General features: G+C 37.9%; 1 protein-coding gene across 9 annotated transcripts in view; it reads right to left on the reverse strand.

Annotated features, from left to right (window-relative positions):
• Positions 1-19454, reverse strand: part of SATB1 (SATB homeobox 1) — a 98908-nt gene that overhangs the window by 77486 nt on the left and 1968 nt on the right. For 5 of the 9 annotated variants that reach the window (XM_017522217.2, XM_017522221.2, XM_037736387.1 and 2 more), the window contains exon 1: positions 203-436. The exons of 2 other annotated variants lie outside the window; for them this stretch is intronic. The gene's annotated coding sequence lies outside the window, so the exon portion shown is untranslated. Of the gene's footprint in view, positions 1-202; positions 437-14410; positions 18002-19454 lie in introns of those variants that run through there. 2 more of the 9 variants (XM_017522220.2, XM_017522216.2) reach the window with 1 other exon arrangement.

The raw sequence follows: 19454 nt of genomic DNA on the forward strand, positions 1-19454 counted from the left end.
AAAAAAAAAAAGGTCCCTTCGCGTATCTCCCTCCCTCCTGCTAGCTCGGGTTCTTCGGTGTGAGGACAGAAAGTCTACTTCTGGCTGTCACTTGCAATATTATTCTCCAACAACCCCGAAGAACGCACACTGGGAAGGCCACCTCGCCTCCCTCCCAATCACCCCCACCCCTCCGCAACAATCGCGACTAATATTAACAAACCTTAAACTTTTCCCCACAGCCTCGCACCCCCAGCGAGGGCATCTAGCGGGGGACAGCGAGGGTGGGGGGCAGAGGGTCGCGAGCAGAGCCCCGGAAAGGCACTAAAATGCCACTTTTGATTCCGCCCTCGCTGACAACAGCCCCGAGGACCCTCTCCCTGCCCATGGAAGCGGGGCTGTGAGCCTCTGGGGTCCCAGCAAGTGAGGAGAGAGGAGGTTCGGGGGGAGGGGGAGGAGGACGATCCGAAGGCACCCCCAGCCACCTCCACCGCCTCGGCAGCAACGAACTCCCCGCCCCCTCCCCCCAAAAAGTCGCCGAGCTCTCACTCGTCCAGAGTCCGGGGTAAACAACAAGCCCCACAATGGCACTAGGACTTGGGGGGAAAAGAAGCCCAGGAACCCCGACAAAACTGATCAGGAGTTTCCCGAAAGGAAACAGGGGGGCGGGCAGCGTCCTCTGGAGTCGCCCCGGCTCGCGGCTGGGCCCCCGGGCAGGCTGGAGGGCGGCCGCGGCGCTTGTTGTTGTGGCGAGGCCGGGTGTTGCTGGGTGGCACAGGGAGAGGTGTGTGTGTGCGCGTGTTTGTGTGTGCGTGCGTGTGAGCGCGAGTCCCCGGACGGGGCTGCGGCCGCCTCGCTCTCTCCCTCCTCGCTCGCTCGCGCCCTCGCCGCCGGCTCTGCCCCCATTAAACGAGCAGTGGACTCCTCCCGGCCGCTGTCGCCGCCGCCGCCGGGCCCCGCTCGGCTCCGCGCGTCCGCCCGGGCTGCAGCCCTCTCCGCCGCTGCTCCTGCTGCTGCTGCCGCCGCCGCCGCCGCTGCCGCTGTGGGTGCCTCTTCTTCCTCCTCCTCATTTTAATACAGAGTCACCCCGCTCGCAGCCCCAGCCCCGAGCACGCAGCCTCCTCCCGGCCGCCCGCCGCCGCCCGGAGCCTTCCCCAGCGGGGCCGGCTCCTCCGCCGCGTCCGGGGAGCGGGAGCGAGCGAGAAAGTGGCGGCGGCGGCAGCGGCGGCGGAGGAGGAGGGGGGAGGAGAGGAGGAAGGGGGTGCGGAGCCGAGGAGGAAGGCGGCGTGGGGGGGCAGGGTGCACGGAGCGGGCGGAAAAGGGATGGGGATTAAAACCCGGGCTGGAGGGCCGGGATTGGGGGAGGGGGCGGGGGCGGCGAGTTAAAAAGCCGAAAGACAAGTAACTAGTGAATGAGTGAGGGAAGGGGGGGAGCGCACGGTTTCCGGCCCCGGGCGCGCAAGAATTTGTAATGAGCTTGATTAGAGTGAGGCGGCCCGACATTTATTACACACAATACCCAGAATAACAGGGCGCCGCGCGAGGGCTAGCGCCGGCCGCCGCCAGACGCGCCAGGGAGGGCGCGGGGGGGAGGAGGAGAGGGGGCTTCCCTGGCAGCGGCCGCCGGAGCGGGGAGGGGAGCGCGCGGGGCGCGGGCGGCAGGGGCAGGTGTGCGAGTGGGAGCGGGGCGGGAGGAGGGGCAGGACGGGCTCGGGGGGCTGGGGGAAGGAAGACGACGGGGAGGAGGGGGCGAGGGCCAGGGGAGAAAACTAACCAGCCACCCACACGCCACAAAAGCCACAAAAAGGAGTACGCCCGGAGCGTCGCGGAGGGACAGGCGAGGCGGGGGGACGGGGCGACGCACCGGCCCCGCGGGAGAGGGGCGCGGGGACGCAGGTGACAGGCACTGAGGACCGAGGTAGGGAGACTTCAGGAAGTGGCTGGAGGGGTACACGCGGAAGGCGGATCTCTCCGGAGAAGCACGGAGGGTGCAGAAACATTTGTAGAGCAATAAAGGCCAGGAGCCTTGGAAAGGCTCTCTGAGTGTTTATCCTCTAAGGAGGGTGGTCCTTAAACTATGAAGAGCCAACGTTAGAAAGAACTAAGAGCTTTCTGTACTAGTCAGACGTTGGTTCAAATCGCCCTCACTTCTGAGCCATAGAATACTTTGGAAGAAGAAATACGTGGCCGAGTTAAACAAAATTTGGGTCACTTGAAAGAGACCTGACTTGTTATTATAAAGGAGAAGATGCCATCATTCTTCACATATAATTTACCTTGGGCAAAAGAGGAAAGTTTGGGTTGGTAAATACATCTGTTGTAGCAATAAACACTTATCCTGCAATCTAGGGTAGGTTACCCAGTTAGATAAATAAATGGTCATTACTACATAAGTACAATCCTCTTGTTTAGACAATCTATTAAATACAGTTCATGTAAAATAAAGAATATTACAATCTCACCCAAAGTAGAAATGCATCATTTATCGCTTAGTTATTAGTACTACCATTTTAGCACCCTGAAGGCAGTTTATCATTAAATAAGAATTATTTTTCAGAGTATGCTGGTAGGGAAAAGAGAAAAATCAGTCAGATAAACATTTTGTTACACATAAAAAAGCAACAAGTTAGCACAAGTACTGAGATAAGAGGGAAATATGCAAATTAATCTCTGTAAAGCCACCAATACACTCTTAGGCACACTATTTACATTACAGCTAAAGAAAAGCAAAAAGGTAATGCAGAAAAGTGTAGGAAATGATGGTCTCCTGGGGGAGGGTAAGTTTAGGAGAAAATGAAAATATATTACTCTAATGACACCCCAGTTTCACCCCTAAACCAGAAAGGTTAGTCAAAATTTGGGAAGGCAACCATGAATCTTGGCTGACAATCCCAAGCCTTGAGCAAAACAATGAACATGTGATAGTAGAAAACACAGCATCAAAAATAAGAAAAGAAATTTAAGGAAAATTTTTAGTAAAAAGACCAAATGATAGTAAATTTTTAAAAGTTAAAATGTGAAGGAATATGAAGGAAGATATGTTAGCTCGAGTATAAGAAATAGAAATATGGTAGGGTAAATTTGACATTTCCAATATGGATACTTTAACAGTTGCTTCAAACTAGTAATGCCTGACATATTTCCCTGAAACATGCCTTGTTTTCAGTAGAGACTGTGCACTCTAGTATGGTGGTGTACAAATTTACAAACAATAGCATCATTTAAAAATAAAGAAAAATTATAGTGTCCACGCACAAAAAAATACAAGTTAGCCAGGGAATGTCACCTCAAGCTGAGTATTTTTTATGAAAGAAAAGAAAGCTGTTGGGCAAAGCAAAATTTAAGAGAAAACACCACTAAACAAAGATCGCTGGAAATATCAATATTAAGATAGGCTGAAATAAAATATTGTAAATATGCTTATTCCATAATTTTACAGAAATAAATAAGACAAAATGCCATCTGACTGCCTTACCCTCCTAATGACCTGGTCAATGCTAATATAATATGGGAATTAATACAGCAACCCTTAAATTTGGATTGCACCTTTTATCTAGGAGTCACAAATCTATTCATAAACACAATACATAAAAGTATATAATAAGGACTGACATGGCTTTGGAAAATGATAAATAGAATAAATGAGCATAAAGGCTTCTAATAATGACTACATTATAATGAATAACAATATAGCACAATCATGAATCTATTATAATCACATAAAAACTTTCCCTCAAGCACATTTTTTTTTATTCCAAAACTATATTATAGGAAATAAGTAAAATGACACATAAAGGTTTATGTACTAGTGGTATATGTCACTGATGAAATTAATTACTACATATTAACTACCCCTTTAGAATATTTCATTATAAACCACTGAGTATTGGCCAGTGTAAAGCTTAATAAAAAATAAAGAACAAAAAAAGAAAGAAACTTGTCTTAGTCTGTTTTCTGTTGCTTATAACAGAATACCTGAAATTGGGTAATTTATAAATAAAAGGAATTGATTTCTTACACTGCGGAGGCTGAGAAATTCCAGTTGGAGGGGCCTCATCTGATGAGGGCCTTCTTCCTGGTGGAAGCTCTCTGCAGAGTCCCTTGGTGGCACTGGACATTACATGGCAAGGGGCCTGGTATGCTAGCTCAGGGCTCTCTTCCTTTTCTTACAAAGCCACCAATCCCACTCCCATGATAACCCATTAATCCATTAACCCATTAATCCACAAATGGATTAATCCATTCACAAGAGCAAAGCCCACATGACCCAAACACCTCTTAAAGGCCCCACCTCTCAATATTGCCACATTGGGGATTAAATTTCAACATGAGATTTGGAGAAGACAAGTATTCAAATCATAGCAGTTATTAAGAAAATATCACCTTCCTAGGTATATGTGAACATAAACTATCATGGTGGGAGGAAAAAAAACATCAACACAGGGGTCTTATAGTTAGCAATAATGATGCAAGCAAGTATTGAAAAAAAGTTAAACTTTATAAATCTGGCCATCAAAATAGAAAACCTCAGGAACATAAAATATTGCAATTCAGATACATGAACTATTTAACATGTGGATGTACATTTAAAACAGAGTGCATCAATTTTCTGTCACACGCGAAGGCATTATCCTGGCTACACAGAAAATTTTAAAAAACTTAATGAAAGGACTACTGCATGTTTCAGATGGCAATGTATTAAGATAAATATGCAGGCAGATATCCGAACGCATTAAAACACATTCAGAGTTCTGAATAGCACATACATTTGTAATAAACAGAGAAAGCATTTAGAATTCGAATGCTTTTAAGATATAGCAACTCCGCCAGTGACTGTGTAAGCAAAGCAATGCTTACCACCATAACACTTTCTAAGGACATGTTTTTTTTTCATCTTTTTAAATTCAAATACAGTTGGCTATCTCTACACTTTTAAAGCAGCACAATTTATGTAGCATATTGCTCTTTTTGTCGTGTCAACTCTTTGTTTTTTGGCTTTAGCTGCAGGTGGTGTTTTCCATATATGAATTTCTGGGAATATGGTCTATGTTGGCCATATAAGGATGTGTATCTGAGCCATATGTTTTGCTGTCATGTGTCTCATTTTGTCTATCTGGGATGTCAGGACCGATTTCCACATCGTTTCCTGAAAGGACCAAATACCAATTTGAAAGAGCAGGAAGGAAAATGCTGGGGCTGCAGCCCAAACAACTTTGTCAATATTATCCTGTAAATATTACACCCTTCTTCCCACATATTATCTGTGACCGACATCATTACAACTGCATACAGTTTGGGAAAGAATCTACTTGTTCAAGTTCAGAAGTTTGCAGTATGTGTGTGCACACAGCTTAATCAGATTAAGATCCTACGTCTTAAACAGATCCCACTTCTTTGGAGGTCATGGCATGGCACATGCTAGCTGCCCTACTCTGAGAGCTGTGGGTCCTGCAGCCAACCTGACCCAGCCTTGAACTTGGGGAAAGGAAGCTGCCTCATGCTTTTCTTGTCTAGGTAATAATTAGAACTCTGATTAAACTCTCTAATTATGCAAGAAGTTTTGGCCCCGATATATATACTCACAGCATATATATACTCTCCTTTGAAACAGTCATCACAGACTTAATCAATTAACAATTTGGGTAATTGGTGGTTTAATAAATATCTCCTTACTAGACTGTAAGCCCTATGAGAGCAGAGACTGGGTGTCTTGCTCACTGCCGTATTACTAGGAATTTACACAGTGTCCTTGTAATATTTATAAATGAATAAATGGGAACAAAAAGCTCACAGTGTCACTTGCAACCAATTTCCACTACTAACTGCATTGACAATTGTTTTAGACAGACTGTAGGAAGAGGGAACATTGGAGAAGGTGGCTATATCATTTAAATTTGAATTAATTAAAATTAAATAAAATTTATCATTTAATTCCAAAATTCCTATTTCAGGTACTCAATAGCCCCATGTGGCTAATACTATCATAGTGGACAGTGCAGATTATAGATCACTTACACACTGCAGAAAGTTCCATTGGACAGTGCTTACCTAGAGAACTCCTTTAAAAGATAACTAACGGAATGCAAGACCTGGCCAGGAGGAGTCTTAGAGGTGCTAAATGGCTTTCAGACATTCCAATGACGTCTGAATCAAGGTAATTTTCCATTTTGGAATTAGCCTGTAGATCTGTAAAGTTACATGGAATGAGACTTGTAAATTGCTAAATACAAATTTGAGAACTCTCTAGACATATCTGCACTTGAAAGCGTTCTGTAATACATTTTAAATAATGTGTTTAGTCCAAAAGCTGCTTTCCATGAACATTTAAATATCTCATAGGTGAAGTTAAAAACCGCAGTCATTCCCACCCTTATCCCTGTACCCACATTATGTAAGCGTAGCTGCCCTTAGAAATGGCTCTTTTGGAAGCATTAATGTAGATACTTACTCAAACTGGGAGGGCATCCAGATAACAAATAATGATGCACCGCAGAGAATAATGGCAAAAAGCTTCAAAATGTTGCAGGTGAGTTAAATGAGTGATGATAATGAACTCTAAATATAGGGTTTAAGGATTTTTTGTTTTTGTTTTCTTCCCCTAAGAAGTTGGACTTCAGTTACAGCTAGACTGATAGCGATCAAAAGTTGTTTCCTAATTACTTGGGGTAGTTGTAAATACAGAGATGTAATTTATGATATAGTGTAAATAGACAAAGGTCATTATAGTTGAGAGGGAAAAAACCCAATGTTTATGTTTGTTTGCAGAGATCTGGAGAGGGAAAGTGAACAGCCATTGTAGCTGGCTTCTGGAAATCAACAGGATATCTGGGCCATTTACTCAGAATACTGTCTTATTGGAAAATTTATTGGAAAAAAAATTTTTAGCTACCTTTCCTTCCATGGATGTCAGTATGGATCACTCATCTGACAAGGCACAATGGTAATAATTCCATCAAAATTGGTACCTTTATCTAGACCCAGATCAAAATTGAGTAAGAAGAAAGAAGGATTCTTGAAATTGCCCTAGAGTCCACAAGGATGCCTCATATTTTTCCTACAGCTATGGAGTGTCCTTCCTGCCGCTTCTCACTTCAGAACTCCCTTTCTGCCATCTCCTTTAATGTGCAGCTTGATTTCTCCTTTTCAGTCAGAAGTCTTCTCCAGCTGTTATTTCCTTCTCCATGCTCCATCACACTGCCAGTCCTGAATGCAATGTGGCATTTTGTATCGGTATGTCTGCCTCTCCACACTGCAAGATTCTAAGCATCTTGAAGGTTTACTTATGTATATATTTCTGGAGACTCTTTGACAATCTTAGGAAGTAAAAACAACCCAGATGTCCGGGCTGAACCCCACTGCAATTAAATTGCGGGGTGAGGAAAAGACATTCAGTTTTTTAAAGCTCTCAAGGTGATTCTGATGTATACCTAGGTTTGTCATCTACCAGGTTAGGTGATGTTTTAGAGATAGAGAATTAAATATGCCTGCCAGGACATCTCTGAGGTGGTTTATAACCCACTGCTGGAGTCACTTGGAAAAGCTAAAGCTGTTGTAGGAACCAGCAGTTGTCCAGAATTTAAGAAATGTATGTGTGGGCAAGCTACTTGTTCCAAATTTCTAAAAAGGCAATAAAAGTGGGGGCAGGAAGCTATTGGATCATGGATTTGGCAAATAAATACATGCTATTTGAGGAACCATAATAAACTAGCATTTGGGCACTTGCTTGAGATTTACTGGGGTGCCAGAAATCCTGTGCAGGTATGTGATTTATCATCATAGACATAAGCGACTAACCACAAAATTATACATGGAAGTACAGTTCTCAAACCAGTCTATTATTTATTGGAGCCAGAACCATCCAAGTTTCCGCTAATTCTTTTTTCAATATAGCATGATTTTTATCCCAGACAACTGTTCAACCTTGAGTGGGCTTCTCTTTGAAGGGCTGAAAACTGTTCAACTTATTTCCAGACTGTCACTGCGCTTGAACAGAACCAAAGTATTTAGATTGTCCATGTCAAGGAGCCAATTGCAAAGCATCCTAGACCTAGCTGCTGTGCCTTTAATATTCTCAGAAAGCTCGAGGTAAAATCCTCCAATTTTTAATTCCAGTGAAATAAAACAGCAACTGTTCCCGATCAACTTTTAACCAAGATGTACGTATCAACCAAATTTCCTTAGTTGATGTGAATGTTATTTTCAAATCTCTCCTGTCTTAATTGGAAGGAGAAAGGGTTTGAGGTTACAATGGTCCTGAATCCTTGTCCAGGTCATCTTTGTGGCAACATCAGCCAAAGACAATATCTGATATTATACTGCTTTGCCCACCACCATAAGGCACTGAACGAGGGATTGTCCATTGGGAAAGAAAGCCACCATCAGAAACAAATGCGTCACACCTGGACAATAATTAAAGACTACTATAACACTTGAAATTTGTTGAAGTGAAGGAGAAATTTCATTCAAAACTAAAGTACATTGTATTTGGGCTAATGGAAAAGAGCTGGAAACAAACTGTGGTGATGGTTGCACAACAGTATGAATATAATTAATGTCACTGAATCGTACACTTAGAAACTGTCAAAATGGTGTATTTCGTTAGATATATTTCACCACATAAACACTTTCAAAAACAAAAACACAAAAACAAAATGATCTTTCATATATGCCTAACATTGGCAGATATACAGTACCAGGAAAATATCATGTCAAGCCTCAGAGAAACAATGAACTACATCACACTGAACAATCCCATCCCCATCCCCAATCTTACATTGCTTTGTCCTTACCTGCTAACAGTCCAGTCCAGCCTATGCTTCATAATTAATGTGATGATTACCTGACCCAAGGATAATTAACATGGATTGGTAATTAGAGACCAAGATCCCACCCACTTTCAGGGTCCTTCAACGTAAGAAAATGGTTCTTTTCTAAGGTTTTATTCAATATAATATCTTAGCCAAAAGACGAGAAAGAAGCATAGACAAAAAACAAACAAGTAAGAGTTCCTTAAGTCCAAAAAATTCTTTCGGAATGTTTTTCAAAACATTAAAAATTAACTATATTCATGAAATAGATTTTCTTAAACAGTACTTTGAGTGTCACATCCATATCTGCAGCACAGCTGCAATTGTAACAATTGTATAAAGTACTAATTTGCAAATTGTCTACATCTAAAGACTTTAGATTCTACTTTTTTAATAAGAGAAAATAATTTTGTTAAATAAACAAAAAGCTTTCAAATTTAATAGGGCCAGTTACTTTTTTAGTGATAGTAATAAGGATGAAAGTATTTCTACATATAATAATTTGAAATATCATCTTTTCCTATAGTGTTCCATATTCAGTTTTTATATCATCTTATTCCTACTGATTTTATATTATGAACTTTTTGTATTAATGGTGGAGTTTTTAATTATTTGGAAATTCATGTAAAAATCAGTTTACTGAAGTTCATATCTATGACTATTTTTTCTTATGTGCATAATTAAGGAATACTAATACAGTGAAGCCAACTTAAAAAGATACATTTATTATGGGTAAAAGCATTAAAAAATACTAAAACACAGCTTCACAATATAGCTATAAAGCATAACCAGTTACCTATCTTGTAGGTGCCTTTTTGTTTATTAATGTGTTCATTTAAAAATTTATTAGATAACTGGCATGGACTATACGTGGACATTTCAAGCCAACATGAAGCAAAAAGTTGATAAATAATGCCACAGTAGAACTTTTAAAAAAGAACTAGAGAGCCTTGAGGCTGTTTTTTAATCATTTATTTTTATTTATTTTGCAAAGACTTTTCATTTGTGTTTTTTAATACGTAAATACACTTGGGAGAGAAACAAACAGCACATTTATGAAACATTTTGATGGGAACTAGCTTGTAACTGTTTTGAGACTAGACTGCTTTAAAGGTCAATATCTACTATTCGTCTATTATTTCTACAGTTGAAGAAGCACTACATATTCACATTCTATTTAATAAAAATTAAACCTCTCATCTCTTCTTTGAGGCAACAAGGCTCTCAAAAATAACTTTTTAGTTCGCGTTGCACAAAGGGGTTTTGTCACTGAAAATTTACAACACTGCAACCAAGTGTAAATGTATCTTCAAGGCTGGCATATGTCACAGTTTAGGATGTAAAACCAAATCTTATGGCATTCTCAATAGATTTGAGAAATCCAATTGTTTGGCCAACATCCAAGTATGAATAAGTACATAGATAATACACACATAGCATAACAGGTTATATGTACACAGATATTTGCATGTCATGCAAGAGAATACTGCACAATTTAAAACTAGTCTATCACAGTTTTCATCCGAAAGCCTTTAAAACTCAGAGTTAGTATAATACTCCTACTATCAAGCAACTCCCACAAAAAGGAGCATAAATGACACAGTGGGAAAAGTAGTGGAGAAAAGACAGAGAAACTAGATTTGGGTATTGCTTCTTACTCTACTCACTAGCTGAGTGATCCTTCATTAGTTAAGCAGGATCAGGTTCCATATCTATAAAATGAATAGAGTCTGATAATCTTTAAGACTACATAAAAAATTCTCTTTCTTTAATTAAAAAAAATTGAGTTCACTTGAAAGAGAAAATAAAAATATAAGGAAATTTCTCACATGCTACGTTAGATGTTTATCTATATATAAGAGACAGGTGTCAAACAAACAAATAAAAAAAAAATAACCGCTAAGGCAAAGAAAGAGAAACTTTAACTCACCAGATTCCATCTGTTACATTTGAATTCATGCATAATTGATTATCCATGACTGGTAAATTCTTTTCTCACTAGCCGACCACAATTTTCTAAATGTTGTGTATTAAATCACTACTAAAGTAGACTGCATTTCAGAAGCGGCATGGGGCAGAATAAGAATATTTTAAATGAAAAATTACATGCCGGTTAGTAATAATACAGCTGACCTATGTTTAAGGGAGAGAAATTTTAATCATGTGCATATCAAATATTAATAACCTATTCTGTTATTGTTATAATAAGGTTAAGTAGGCTTCTCCATGTTTAAAGAAAGAGGGAGAAGTAGGAATACATAATAGTGCAAAAAGATACAGAGACAGGAGACAGACATAAGGAAAATGTGTCAACAATAAACAAGAGGAAATGAGAAAGAAGGAAAAGATGAAGGTGGAAACTAATCTCTATGTGTCATTATGACTGCCAGAGTACTGGCAAAGAAGCAGCATCCTTTTATTTCAATTTTAATCATTTCTGAATTTTAATACCCGGCTCCTTTTGTAATTCTCCTGGCATTCCCCATATGCCTCCATCCCAGCCAAAACACCAGTGTAAATTAAATGGCAGGCAACCACACCACTGATGTAGCCTCCCCAAAGAACTTACCAGGTGACCAAAAGCAAAAAAGGTATGTCTACCTTATGTCCCTGAGGACCTCTAGTCAATTAACTGGCTGAATGTTTTCTACTTTCTTTAATTTTGAAAAGCAGGACAGTAGTTAGGTAATCTACAGACAGAGAATCATTAAAAAAAATAAAGCAAGCCAGTAGTAATACAATAATCAGTGACCATCAGGGCCTGGAAAAATGAGTTTGCTCTCATTGGCACTAAGGAGCATCACATGATTATTTAATTACAGCTCTAATTTTTGTCTCGTGGATGGCAACATATCAACAATTAATAGGGCAAATAGAGGAGACTGTGTTTTTAAAGAGACAGAATGTGCATGATAATGTAATAGGTCACACAGCAGTGTACCACTTAAGAAATTCAGTCTTTTGTGTAACTAAATAGGACTGTGTTACAAACAGCCCCATTCATATTTTAAAATGAAAATAAATTTTAAAAGGAGGTGTCTTTGTTAGATAACTTTCATAGAATGGCTAGAACTTTTCAGAATGTTTGGGATGCAGTTAACACAATCCTATTGCAATTTCAGAACTAGTTTTAAGGAATGGAGTAAAATATTCATTAACATAAACACCTCAAATCTTAGAATATTTTTAAACAATGTATTTAAGCTGCAATGAAAAATATCTTTTTATTTAATAATTGCAATCAATATTTATTCAATGGGACCCTGAAAAAAAATCATTATTATAGGAAAGAACAGATAGAGGTCAATCAGCCTTGAGCCACTTGTCCATAGTATTTTTGGCTCTGGAATAACAGAAGGATGGCTACTTGGTGGCTAAATTGCAAGGAACTCAGGGGAGTGCTCTGTTTGACTCCAGTATTGTTTATTATTACAACCAAACACCAAGGAATGACGCTGAGCAGGGATACTTAACCTAATACTGAAGGTCAGACAATGAGGCTAGAACAGAGACCCTGATGCTGGCAAAAAAAAAAAAAAAACAAAAAAAAAACCAAAAAACCATTCAATTATCCAGAAAGTGAAACATATGCAGATTAAGTGTTCAGATAACCCCAGTAAAAACAGAAAATTAGAAAGAAAAGTCTCTTCGCCAATAAATATTTATCATCACAAGCTACATTATATATTTTATTAATTTTTCAATTTTTAATGAGTGCTCAGTATGTACACATCACAGAATGCTATGAACTTTGTTTTATATAATACAGACATATCTTATTACTTACTTTATTTGTAGTTTAATATCTTATAGAAATATATAGTAGCATCTACAAACTTCAGAAAGTAGAAATACTAGTGAATTGTTAAGAGACATATTACGAAGTTAGAAAATCTACACATTCCGATCAACCAAGATAATTCAAATAGTTAACCAACTTGATAGAATAGTCTAAGTAAGGCTAAGTCTATCTTTAAGTCCCTCTAGTTTCAGTCACCCATTGTTTTGCCATGCCAGAAGCCATAGTGAAAATCCAGGTTTGAGATTTAGACAATGAAATAATCTTAGAACTACCTCTGAGATTAACTGCTGAAATGTATTTAAAATATTAGGTTATATAGAGTTGTAAGTAATCACAATTTGGCTAAAGAAAAAGTGACTAAAATTATTCCACAAAAAGAAGTATTAAGAAAAACAAAATCAATTGAATAAGTTTTTAATGGATTATGTTGGCCAAAGTCATCAAAAGAAAAAAAAAAAAAAACAAGAAAACATGGTATCTCGAAATATAATTTGGAAAGACTAAAACCACTGAGGGGCAATAATTTCTAATGACACTGGCAAAAACTATCAAGTGAACACTATAGAAAGAAAAAAAAAGAGAGAAAAATTTTATAATCAATGAAAAGTTTTAAAATTAAGTTGCTTCAGTAGAAAACATTTGATGATTCTGAACCAAAACTCTGACTCCATACATTCTGAAAGAATTTTTTAAAGAGTCAAGCAAGCAGCCGCTTGTATGTAAGAGTATACATCATTCTTTTTTAACATGATTGTTAATATATAGTTAACATGTCTCAGAAAAGGCTGTAATTGTCTACTGCTCTAATAACACTAATAAGCATAAAGTATTATGAAAATACAGTGATTCTATACAAACTGTCATTGTTAAACTTTTAAGATAATGTTCTAAATTGTTTCTGAGTCCTCTTAAACCACCCAAAGGGAAATACAACTCTAAGAAATTTTTTAAAGCATAGTTATTAAAATATTGTTTTTTCCTCCCACAGTCTGGAGATAACTGTCTACCATTAAACAGTATATCTAAATATCATTTCGGTTGGTGAAAATACAATGGGAAGTATTTGAATTATTTTATAAATTCTATAGGTTTTTAAAAATTTTTAAACTGTATGCATTTTAAATTAGTAATTCATTCACTGATAAAATATTTTCTGGGAGAAAGAAAGGCTTGCTATATCAAGAATCACATAGTCCTCTTGTTAATCCCCAGTGATTTCCATTGTTTGTTTCACTGGAACAGGAAAACTCAATTGCATTCAATATCAAACAGCTAATTATGGATATGCTATATTCAAGACTATCTCCATTTCAAAGATATCTGCATACACTAGGTTCTATTTTATTTATAATAATTATTACAATAAAATATTTATAACATAAAACCTCTTTTGCCTTAAAGTCCTTAACATTATAAACATTAAAAGGCCAAATTGTCATTTACATGCACTTAATGGCGTATCAGGAACCACTGAATAAGACTATAGAGGAATCTCTAGCAATCAACTCTACTACATGCCTAGCTTCCAGGAAAATTGCATCTAAAGAATGCCCCCTCACACAGATTACTGACTACCTTTTCTTTAAATATTTCAAGAAGTTTTAATAATTCTCCCTGGGAACTTGCTACTGTATCTTACCACCCAAAAAAGAATGCCCATGGAAGAATTTTTCTTAGTATCTGGTCCCAAATTTTCTAGAGCTGAGAAAAAGCAACATCCCAACAGAAAGACCTCCCCCGAAACACTCAATGCCTATCTGTCACTGTGGCTGGAACCCTGATTCTCCCTATATCACATTATAGGAACTTTTTTGGCACTTACCCTCCAAATAATCAGAAGCTGCTCTCTGAATCTAGCCCTACAGGAGACGTCTGAAAAAGTAGTCTTTGATGAGGTGACAATGATGAAGTTCTCGCTGGCACTGCTAGCAAGGCAGAAACATCCCCAAATGAGGTGGTTACCAGTTGCCTCTGAAGCAGCTGGACCATTACTGCAGTTCTGAGGGTGCGTCACAAATCAGGTCATAGCTCTGTGTAGAGTCCACCCACTTCACCCAGTATAACGCCCTCTACTTCCTGCACACCTGTGGGGGAAGGGGTGCAGAGGAGGGGGGGCCAGCTCAAGTCCACAGACATACTAGTAAAGGCACAACCAGGTGCAGCCTGACATCTGCTTCTTCTGCAAGCATTTCAGCCTCATCTGGGGACCTGCACCCCTAGGTATTCAAAAATGTGTGCAACAATAAGCAGGCTCTAAAATGAGTGATGAGTGTAATAAAATATTGCACAGTTAAATGTTTTATCCAGGAAAATCTCTCCTCCACTGGAAATTGAACCAACTCTTAATTTTTGATTACAAGCCACTTCTCTACCAAATGTCAAATAACTGGACTGAATAAATTTCAGCAGAAACCAGGGACATAAATCCTGAGGTACCAGTTAACTAATTTTCATCTCTTGTAACTAAACTAGATCACCGCATAAACTGAATTACATCCTTGAAAGTCCACTGAAAGAGGTGATTAGAATTTCGATTATGAACTTTCAGACTGCAACAACTGTAGAAGTGATAAAGAATAACTTGAAAGCATAAAAATAGGCCAATATGTTGGAGAAATTCTACACTACTAAATCTCACCCTGAATATATATACACACAATCTGTATCTATTTACTCTGAAATGAAATCTCTAATCTTAAAAAAGACTTTAAAAAAATAAACAGCAAAAGGTACCATTGGCATAAGTTCAAAAGTATGAAATAATGTGTGCTAATGTGTTGATCACACTCTATGAAGACATCAAGTTTAAATAGACTTACCATTGAGAACAGCAGTTAGGAATGACATATAAATTACTATAGTAGACACCTTTTTTTCGGTATAGTGAAGGAGAAGAACCTTGTGTAACAGATTTGATTTATATGTTGTATTAAGACCATATTCTACCCTGATGTCAGTGGAATATGTGATTAGGTATTGATAACTGTGTATAGGCAGTTAAGTGCAACCGATTCTTAGATAATATAAGTGAAAATAAGCATTTTCTCAAGTTAATTGTGAATTTTGAAATTCAACTTTAACAGTATTTTGATGTTTCAAAGGGATCTTGAAAGAGAAAGGATTTTTAACTTAAAAGAAAACAACAAATACATTTAGTATTATAACAAAGTAGAAATCTCCCTTATTTTAAGGATGGCAGATTGACAAGAAGTCAAATAAAGGAGGTAAGAATATTTTCAGAGAAAAGCTCAGAGTGTCAATCAATAAATCAATCAGTGAGCCCCACTTTTATTCATATTTTTAGAACTCCATGAAAAACTCAAACATTCCACATAAGACTTGGAAGAGAAGACACTTTATTGAAGTTATTATCTGAGGAATCAAATAGTTTAATCTTTTTGGAACTTTGTAGAAAGTTAATTTAGCAAAATACATTTCAATGTGTTTGAACATATTTATCCTGAGGTTGCTTTAAGATGACTATTTTAAGTGGCAGGCAGATTCTTTTGGGGTTTTGATGTTAGAGTTGAGGTATGCAAAGTAAAGATACATAACATTTCTTTCAACTGGTTCTCACACGACAGAAATGAGAAGATGAAATTATTTGTCTTTAAAGTTTTGCCATTGAGAAATGATATGAAAAACTCCTCTCTACCCCTATCCCCAACCAGGAAGAGTCTGAAGCCCTGGATTATAGCACAGGTAGATATTAAAATGGAGACAGAGCCGTTATTTAGTGGTGACAGGAATATAAATATGTGCACTAACCTATAAACTGGTATTTACTTCAGGAAGGTAAGTAATATTTTTCCTCTGATTGCTGCGCTGTCAGTTTAATGCAGCGTAAATAAACAGTAGGTGCCTGCTAGCTCGAAGTAGGAAGTGTTCATTCCACACGAGGAACAGATTACTGAAGCCTGATGCTCATCATGCTGAAACATAACTTTCATTTTACCAGAAAATATACCCTACTGTGGATGATTTTTCGTGCCTGATCTATTAATTAACTTAACTCTGTTCTGTCAAAATGTAAACCAATTTGTAAAAATCATCACAGAGTTTTGGAGTTTGAAAACCAAATCAATTTGAAAAGCAAGAGTAGTGACTGTTCTGTAATCTGATCACAAAAGTGCTAAAAATGAATACTTAATAAGCACAAAGCACACAAAACTGAAAAAGACAAAAAACATTTTGAAATATCATAGAACTTAACAATCTGAGTTATCTGATTTACTCAAGATATTCCTCCTTTGTTAATTAAGGCACCTGGCACCTTTAATATTTTGCAGCCCTGTGCCACTTTGGTCTTTTCAATATGTATGCTCATTCTTCACTCTGAAATATCTAAAAGTAAACCATTCATAAAAATCAAACCACATTCCTTAACTCCAATAGAAATATTGCTGAACTCTCCTGAGAGAAGCGGCAAGTTTAAAGATCAAATGATGATACCCTTCCTAACAGCATTCATGTAAATGTGTTTTTTCTATTTTATGTAAGCCATAAAGCTACGACAGTATATAGCAACTAATTTTCTTTTTATATGTGAGTACTGAGCAAAATATTTCATGGCATCATTTAAAATAAGAACACATCTAAAAAATGTAAAAGGCAATTTGGGGAGGTTTCTATTTATAACATGAACAAAATTCTGATAATCAATATATTGTAAAGGAAAAAGATTTAAAAACATTTTTGCATTCCACTACATTGTGCCTAGAAATAGTCTGATGATTGCTTTAGTCATATGCATTTATTGTATATACTTCATCAATTCCAAGTACTAATATATTAATTACAGTCATCCAAGACAACGTGTATGGAAGAAACAATGTGTGTAAAGGGCATATCTATGTATAGCCCTTTTGGAAATTTACAGAGCAGATGAAAACCCACTAGAGTGCTTTATAGAGTCCCTGCTGTATATCTATGTTGTGTTTAGCGTAATAGTGTTTGTAACCAAAATATTTTTACAATAATGAGGAACAGGTGCCTGTCACCTGACCTTTTAGGCCTAATTTACAATCCACAACCTGTCACATGAAAAAGAACTAAAAATTCTCCTCCAGATATTTCAGTCTTTACTAAGCTAATGTAGTATTTCTTTACCATCACTCAGCATATCATGTCTTATTCAATCACAGGTTCAAATAGCTGGCAACAGATTTCTTTGCAGAAATAAACCAATATTCATTTTGTTGTCATTCTTATTTAAGATGCTGGGAGACAAAAAGAACTACGTTTGTAGATTATCAACCGAAGAATATATTAATTTCTTACAAAACTGACAAAAAGCATTCCTTTTGAATACTTTTACATACAAAGAACTATTATTTATTACATATTTCAGCTTGTGGGAAAGTGAGGAATGCATTGATTCTGGAAATAACTATTCAGACTTTTGGAAGTTTTTTAGGTCTTCTTTCTCTATCTTTTTTCTCCCCCCAATCCGGCCCCCCCCCACCAAATTTTAAGGAGCTAGTACTTTAGGAGGGAAATCCCTATTCGTTCCTTTTTTTAAATACATCATTTATATTCATTATTCAGAAAGAAATACAAAATTGAATTGTGATTTTATTTCTCTTGCATAATATTGTTACAAGTAGCCATATTCAAATTTGACAATGCAGCTACTGTTTACATATTATGTACTGCCTATGACTGAATACCTCTACATTTAAAATATTGTTTCCATTAGAAAAAATATGAAGTAATAAGTGTCAAATGAAAATGAAGAATAAACATATTTGGTATGTTTATAAAATGCATAGTCATTTAAAAATGTGTACAAATAGGATACACAGTTTGCTACTTTTACATTTTATATAGTATACACATTGTCTAGAGTGTATTTAATAATGTGCTTAACCAAGTTAATTAAAGTATTTATGTCTGGTGATTGTGTTGAACACTTGGAGAGGTAGTGAAAGATACAGACAGTTACTTCTGCTAACTAAAGTTGAAATTATGCACTTATTATAACCTTTTCTAACAATGTGAGAAAAACAGAGTAAATATATTAAATTTGTTTCACAACAGATGCTTAGGTTGTTAATATTTAAGATGCCTATTCATGCTATTCCTGTCTGCACATTTGTCAAAAATGTAAGCTTGAATGCTAATGTTTGCCAGCAGACTGGAGCAGCCAGTATATGAATGTACTACTGTTCTACCAAAATAATATGCAATAGAAATAAAGGACTACTGCTAAATCATAGCACTAGTACCCTACAGGAGATCCGAGGTTTTTAGAGCAAACACCTCAACCTTGGTTTTCTTCAGACTTAAAGTATGAGTTTTTGTTTTTGATTTTTGCTGGTACATTTGACCACAGAATAAATCTCACATTTCTGACATCTCAGAAAAATCCACTTTAGATAAGAGTGTAAATTTCAACTAAGTTTGATCGGGATGAGTTACTCTGTCAGCAGTACAAACACCGTAAACATCAGAGATTGCTTAGGACAAAACCTGACACAGAGCAGTCACGTTTTACTCATTTTTACTCTCCCCCCCACCCCTTTGAGAAAGTCAGGTCCCCTGGCCTCCAAGGATGCAAACATGGAACCCCAGTCAGAGCAGTAAGATTCTCTCCCGGGAATAGGGCGTCTTTCTGTTTTCCCTGTCTCTTTTACAACCATGTGGAGTCCAAGTCTTAGAACATTTGCTTGTAAATCCGGAATGCTTCTGAGAAAGTTCGTCAAGGAAGGGCGCAGAGGTCAGAGCTGCCAACAAGGACACTCTGAGAGAGGACCCTGTGGTCAACATTTGTTAGTGAAATTTGCAACACCCCAGTTGGAGGCCAAGGCCAAAACCTTCAAGGAGATCCCTGTGCTCCTTTCCCCTCTTGGTTTTTTGAGGTCATC

This window comes from Cebus imitator, unplaced genomic scaffold (genome assembly GCF_001604975.1).
Source record: "Cebus imitator isolate Cc_AM_T3 unplaced genomic scaffold, Cebus_imitator-1.0 Scaffold24, whole genome shotgun sequence".
NCBI classification, from domain to species: Eukaryota; Metazoa; Chordata; class Mammalia; order Primates; family Cebidae; genus Cebus; species Cebus imitator.